The following is an 8,332-nucleotide window of genomic DNA, read 5'->3' as shown; positions in this document are numbered from 1 at the left end:
TAGAAATATGTTAAAACTACGAAAATGCATTAAAAATGGCTTTTCTACGGATCTCAAATCTTATGAAATAATATTGATAAAACCATCGGGTCCGGTTCATCGAGTCGCACATATACATGTGTATAGGCCCCGCTCCATAATGTTTCTCCGATTGCGATATCGCGATGCGATTAATCGCAATCGCATATCGCTCATGCCCCGGGCCATTGCAAGCACTCTTTGTAATATCCGATAGCAATCCTATGATGCAACGTGTGCCGTCGATCTGCGCACTTGATCGACGGTCCACGTTGACTCTGTCGATCGCCATCTCAAGTTCCACATAGTCTGCGCCGATATCGCCGATTGCCACCACCGATTACGATCCGCCGACTAGATCTAGACCGTTGATCGGCTAGATCCGACGGCTCCTGTGCATTCACTGTTGCCACCACCGATAGCTCTGTTTTTCTCTGTTTCCTTGGGTTTTTGCCTCCCGATAGTGCTTTTCTGCCATTCTAAGGGCTCTTCTCATGTGGTTGTTTTGATCTTTGGCATGATTTTACTAGCTTTTGAAGACTTAGAGAGCATATTTGGATCCATTTGGATCAGGACCCGATGCAATTATAGATGTGAGAGTAATATTTTGAAGTCCAGCTTATGGCCAAAGCGGAGCAAGAGGAGACGTGGCCATCGGAGCTAAAACAGGGGACATTTCTGCTAAAAATAGCAGCACTGCACCTTAGGGTCTAACAGGTCCATCTAATTGTGTGATGCAAGATTAGAGATATAAATAATTGCAAGAAGATTTGTGAAAGGAAATATATTGTTATTCATAATGTACATGATGATATGAAAAATAAATATTTTTATATTTGAATCTTCTTGACTTATTATATATAATTTAAAAACATGAAGATATCATTTTTACTATGTTATCCTTACCAATGCTTCTTGCATGTGTTTGTCATGAGTTCATTATTGAAATTGCAATCGATTTATCAATATTTTCCAAACCTTTCATTTAAAATTTCCTCATCAATGTTTGTGCTAAATATTTTTCATCAAATTAATTTTAAATCCATAAAAACTAGGACAACAAAATTGTTATGTTATTACACATACAAAATGGTATCTAATGAAAATTATAGACGCCAAACAATGTATGTGCAATTCAATTTTCAAAATACTCACCCTTGACGTGACTTGTATGTGAACATTTGGATAAGGAAATGGGTGTCATATTGCACATAAAATATAGCATTTAATGAAATTATTGGGGTATAATGTAGATTTTACATAGGTTAAATGATGTGTTATTGAATTTGAAAAATATTTAAATAGGTAAAAAATCATATCCATTGCATTATAAAATTTACACATTTATGTCTTTCTTTTTCCTTGACGTAAGTAGTACATGAACAAATTTTGGATATGCACTATTATTTTGTTAGAGTTATTAAGAGTATTTAATAATTATATAAGAAATAATATTTTAAATATGAGAAAAAAGATTGCAAACCATTAAATAAATGTATATTTATTAAATAATGAAGTGAGAAAATAATATTAAATGACCATTTATTTTATTTTTCATAAATATATTACTATTAATAGTAAAACAAATATTTGTAAATTATAAATTACAAACTCCACGACTTAATATTAATAAAAATATTTTCAACTTTGTAAGCTTAGTTGCTGAAATAAAAAGCCAATTGTGAACCACTCATATTTTCCTATATTGTGTTTATATATTTCCTACACAAACTAATTAGTAAGGAATAACCTAGGATGATGATAAAAGAAATGCTATAAAAAAAAAAAGGTTATTTCTTCTTCCCTCTCCTTATAATAGTCAAATTGAAAATGAAAAATACAATGCTAAAATTTCTTCCCTCTCCTTAAAATAGTCAAAGTGAAAATGAAAAATAAATGGATACAAGTAAATTTTGCATAATATGATTTGTTAATAAAAATTTATAAAATAGAAATTGCATCAATGTGATATCCATTGAAGGTGTTGATTGGATGTAGACATATGAACAAGTGCATGTTGATAAATATACACTTTAATAGCTTAAAATTGTCAAATTGAAGACAAACAATCCAACATTAATTTTTGGTGTTGATTGGACATAGACATATACAAATATACACTTTAATAACTTAAAATTGTCCAATTGAATACAAACAATACAAAATTAAATTTTAAATTAAAAAAGAATACCAACAATATGACTTATTATTAAAAATTTATAGAGTAAAAATTCCATCACTATGAAAAATTTATAAAAAAACGTGTTAATTTAACATATACCTATAAAAAAAATATAATCACAGATATAAATATTTTTAATAAGATCAATAATAAAGTGAAAAACAATTCCTTTATTTAATAGGAATAAACCAAACTAATAATGATTCTATGATTCTGTAATATGAATAAACCAAACTAGTCATTAATAATGATTCTGTAATATGAATAGACAAAACTAGTCATTAGACCAAACTATTAGAAACCACTTTCAAACAACAATGTGCAACAAATGTGACTTAATACGTGATTCCTCTTATGGTTTACCCCCCTCCTTCAATACATTGTTCAAAGTTTTATCCAATTTAAAAACTCGTGGAAAGGACTCGATATCAACAACAATGAATCCATGTGACCTAGAACCATTACATGACCTTGGAACTCCTTTAGGTTCATAATAATATTTAATATTTGTATGAACCAAGCGAGATATTCCAATAATGTTTTATAAATATTTAAGTGTTCATAATAATATTTAATATTTGTATGAACCAAGAGATACTTTATTGTTAATAGTAGTTAAATGTCTTTACATGCCCTCTCGTGAATGTTTTACTCGAATGTTTTGTCCACTCTAAAGCCTAGAGGGTAAATATCTTGTCGAAGGTGGTTAGCCCTCATCTGCTTGGGATATTTCATTAAAAGCATTTTATGACTGCAACTTCTAAAATAAAAATATTTGAGAGAGCGGATACAATAATATTAAAGCGTTAAGCATGATCACACAAAATCCATTCCCATTAGATATTCTATGCTATGAGAAATAAGGTTTTATATAGATGCAAAGTTGGAGGGAAAAATCAAATATCTACGAGTTCAAAAGAGTACATCTGCAAAGTCTCACTCAATAGATTTAATAATTATGGTATTGTAAAGAAATAACTATAACATCCCACAAAAGAAATAACTGTAACATGAAACATGATATTATAAAGGCATATAAACAAAAAGGTTATAAAAACAAGTCCATAATTTTGATGGTAATAAAATTTCAACTCCACACTATGTTAAAATGTATCCGGGGAGAAATGAAGTATGAGAGTGGAGGGGGACAACAAATAAAACACAAACACATACTACATTATATAAAGAGAAAGACACCATGAAATATGTTGTCAAACTCTCAAAGGGAAATTTTATTTCACAATCATTCTAATGTGTTTCACTTCTCTTCATATATAACTTAGATGACCATAACTATTATTTCATAATTAGATTATTAGTTCAAATCACCTCCATATATATCATCACAATGGAAAATTCCATGAATTTCTTAATAGACCATTCTTAATTTCTCGTTTCTCCCCTTCTCTTATTCTTACATCAAATTTTAGAATTAAATTAGTCTACCTCATTACAAACTATCGTATAATTTATTTATTTACTCTTATTCTTACATCAAATTTTAGAATTAAATTAGTCTACCTCATTACAAACTATCGTATAATTTATTTATTTAATCATCACAAGTATGACTTCTCTATTCAAAGAATTAAATTAGTCCACCTCATTACAAACTATCGTATAATTTATTTATTTAATCATCACAAGTAGGACTTCTCTATTCAATTTTTTTATGAACGATCCCATCTGTTGAAAATGTAACTAAGGTCGGTGTTCGCAATTATCACTTTACTTGTAACAATATAAAACACAAGAAGGAAAATTATTTTTATTTTCTAGCATGTTCTTCATGCTTTGTTTTTTGTCAAAAGAAAATGTAAAAGGGCATGTTCTTCATGACCCTTGTCAAAGAAATAAACTTGAAATTTGTCAAGTGTCATTTGTCTCACCAAGATGCCAAGTCGGGCCTCCAAAAGACAAGTTATTATGCCCAAAAGACGCATCCCTTCACATGCACAAACAACTATGAATAGAGCTAATTCATCTCCATCAGGAATACAATTCGGATGACTGGTCTAATGCAGAAATATGAAGGTCCTGAGCCAGAAATACGAAGGTTTATAAGTCTAATATATGAATAAGGTTTGAGGAATAAATGTGAGCTTACTTTGGCACTATACTTCTGAAAAATGTGAGCTTCTTGTGACACTATACTTCTAAAAAATGAGAGCTTTATGTGGCATTGTACTTTTGTGATAATACGAGTTATTTGAGGAATATTATCTTTGTGATAATACAGGTTATTTGAGGATTATTATCTCTATTGAATATGAACTATTTGAAGACTATTACATATGTAAAATGTGAGCTACTTGAAGACTTACATATGTAAAATGTGAGTTATTTAAAGACTATTATCCTTGTGGAAAGCAAGCTACTTAAAGACTATTACATTTGTGGAATGCGAGTTACCTGAGGCACTTTATCACTATGGAACGTGGCATCTAAGGATAGACATGTGGCAAACCTGTTGAATATCTTGTGGACAATATTGTGGCAGAGTTTGGACTATTTATGGAGGGTTGCCTTGGCACTTTAGTAGTTGATCTAATGAACAATTCGATTATGACTTGGATTTGTCTTGTTGACAAAGATTCTATAAGGAAATGACTGTTGAGTTTTCCCTTTGTGGGTTTTGCCTTGACCTTTGGCCTAATTTCTGGTGTCTCTTGTATTTTTATGCATTATACTTGTATAATTGGTTGATGATTGTTATCGCTCAAACTAGCAGGGGTCCTAGGAGGGGATCCTATAGAGAAACTATTAGGTCAAGTGGTAACAATGGAGCAATAGCCCAATGTCACCTCAGCTAAAGCTCCCTGCTCTTTACAGACTTTCATTGATGGGAGGATTCTCGGTATGAGAGGAATCACTAGAATAGGTGGATCAATGGTAGGAAGTGGAGTGATTACTAAAGCATTTTCTCAAGAAAGGCTTAGATAATTGGCTTACTTGCTTTGGAAGTAAGGTGATTGGCTCTCTAAGAAGGGCTAAGGGGATACCTAGACCTAGGTTTGGAGAATATCCCTTAACAAGAGGTATCCTAGACCTAAGAATCCTAAAGGAGAAATGGTTTCTATGAAATCCTTGTGGGATTTGAGTCACAAAGTTGTGTGACCACAAAGAACCCAAGTGCACCCAAACTAGGTCAAGGGTGTGGAGTTGATCAATAATAGATGGACTTCACCGGGTTAAGGAGAAGACTAGGATTAAAGGAGAAATTTTCTCTTGGAATTTGAGTGTGGTGATCCAAATGAAAACACTAAACCAAAGGAACCTAGGGAGAAGAACAGTCTTCAAGCTAGGGCTTGAAGTATCTTGGGATTCCACTATCGGATTGAGCTCAAAATTGGAATACCTCTCAAGAAGACCCCGACGTAGATCTAGACCGATTTTCAAGGGTTTTTTATGGCTGAAAACGATTTTGTGTGATGCCCTAGGAGACCTTCTAGGGTTATGCCTAGAATTAGAAGAAAGGAAGAAAATAAGGGTTTTGACCACAAAAGGGATGTGAGGATCAATGCCTTACTTCTTGGGCTTAATGGAGTCAAGATACACCTAGATTGAGGTTTTTCTTATGCTAAAGATCCCTAATTGACCTTCACTAGCCTTTCCAAGTGTAGCAACAAGGTTATTAGGGATTTATACTTCAAATTTGCAAAGGAGATGAAGTTTCAAGGCTTTTTGACCTATTGGGCGCCTCTAGGAACATTCACCTACTCCCTCTAAGAGCAACGCATGCATTAAATCACTTATTCAAGGTTTCAAGAATAATTTTGCATCATTGATAGGCCATACAAGAATAATGATAACAATACCATGAATTAAACAAGATAATAAGAATAGCATTAAATTTCACTTACAAGAGTCTAGAGAGAGAGATTATATCCATTCATCAAATTCACATAGAAAGAAGCTCCAAAGACAACAACGAAAATCCAAACATCATTATGCATTAAGAATCTCCAAAAATTTTGTCCAAGAGAGCAAGTGTGAAAATAACAAGAGATACCAATCCAATCCAAGTGATGATAAGAGGAATGAATGAGCCTCTCATCTATTTATACAATCCATAAGGGGGTTTGAATAGCTTAAATGGATTAATTAAGCCCCAAATAATAAAATAATGTACAATAGTAACATGACTTGGTGATAAGCCCACCAAGATAGCTTAATAATATAAAAATGAAGCCTCTCAAGAGGGAAAAACAATAGATACAATGAGTTGTTAGGCCATTAATGAGGCCTAGTGGAGTCCAAAGTGTGCCAATGTGAGAGAATAGGTTCCAAACATAGTGATCAAGGGGATGGCCGCTTGATATCAAAGAAAATCCAATGTAGTGTCCCCAAATGGGTGTGGGGGCACAATGACATCCTCATGGGTCTCCAAGTGAATCGATAATGATTGTATACCATTTGTAATGGCTAGAATGATGATATAAGCCCTCCCTCTGTCTCCGATGGTGAGACACATCCTCATTTGGGCCCTGGAACATCTACCAAGTGTGTGGTGCAAGCGTGAATCTAGTTGGACATGGTGTTCCAGGTGCATCATCCTCATCTAAAAGGTGGAACATGAGTAATTATTGAATGGTGCTAAGGGATCATGAAGTGGCAATCTTCTCTCTGTTATAGTGGAGGCCCTTGGCTCTTAACGCTCACCCTACAAGTGCCAATATAACCCTTTGGAGGGCTTGGACCCTATATAGGGAGACCAAACCCCAAATGGAGACACACTTGTAATCCTGCATAAGATCCAATATGTCCCCTCACCTTCCAATACAACAAATAATTAGAGTAATCGAGTAAAAGAGCTTACAAATCATGGAATCAAGTGGACACTTCATAGTGGCATGCCCTTCCATAATGGAATTTAACATGTATAGGGGTCTCCAAGCTCAATAAAAGGGTTAACCAAGGACACTATTTAGTGGTTTTAGCCTTTAAAGGGGTGACATATCCATGGTACATCCATCAAGTTGTAGGTGGCATGTGATATAATGATGGAATGGAGTAGGGATTGGGGGAAAACTCCAAGCTACATGCCACAATACAAGGGTAGTTGTAATAGGGGAAGACCACGCTTGGGTATATGAGTGTAGGAGGGAGAATTTATGGTACATGAGTTACCTCGACCTTTGTTTTTCCACCCTTCTTCATATGCCCTTTGCCATTGATTTATTTTTCTTCATAATTGCTCAAGTCTCTAAGGGATGAGAGAATTATGTGTATGATATAGCAGTGATTACCCCCTTAAGGTGGGTGAATTCATCGCCCATTAGGGGTTGGTACAATCATGGGTTCTTTGATGACGAAAGGGGTCAATATGTGGGACTCTAGGAACCAGGGTGATGGTCATAATGATGGGCTAGAGCTCATGTTTGGATTTTTCCCACGTGCTAAATATGTATGTCTCGACCATCTTTTGCATTTTATGGTACATTTCCTATTAAGGGCAGCAAAAATATGCCTTTTCTTTTCTTTTCAGCTACATCAACCTCTGGGGCATCGTTTCAAGCCTGACCCAAGGTGTCGACAAGGGGAGGGGGAAGCTAACTCCTTGTGGACCCAATGGAAAAATGTAGACCCGGATGGGAAAAGTGATGAATGGGGTTATAATACGCAGGGGAGGTGATGTATACGATGTCGGTAAGCGGGGCCACGCAACCAAAATCGGGTTTTCCCATGTAGTGCCACCCCTAAAGCTAATAACCCATAAAGGAGATCCCACGAGACTAAGGTACAAGGTTAACCATCAAATTGGGAAAAGGAGACAAGAGTACAATAATATCCCACTCTTTCAGACGAATCCCCCCACTAATCCATGCCCAAAAGTATCCATGATAAGTAAACAAAATACCCAACTACATAATGAAAATCGATACCTTCGAGGTTTGAGGGCCCACCTTCAAACATACGATCATAACAGATGAGCAAGGGACCACATGGTTGGATCTGGTGGTGGAGATAATGGCACATTGAGTTATCTGGTGGTTGCAAGGGGTTAATGGCTGCTTGTTGAGGACCATCTAGGAGAAAAAAAATCTCTTATGGATACCACCCACTAATGGTGGGTAACGATTACCCAATGAATGAAGTAAATGATAAATGATAAATATATACATAATCAAT

Source organism: Pinus tabuliformis, chromosome 9, assembly GCF_031772625.1.
Source record: "Pinus tabuliformis cultivar Carrire ecotype Pingquan chromosome 9, CPIR1, whole genome shotgun sequence".
NCBI lineage: Eukaryota > Viridiplantae > Streptophyta > Pinopsida > Pinales > Pinaceae > Pinus > Pinus tabuliformis.
Note: the sequence above shows the minus strand (reverse complement) of the source record.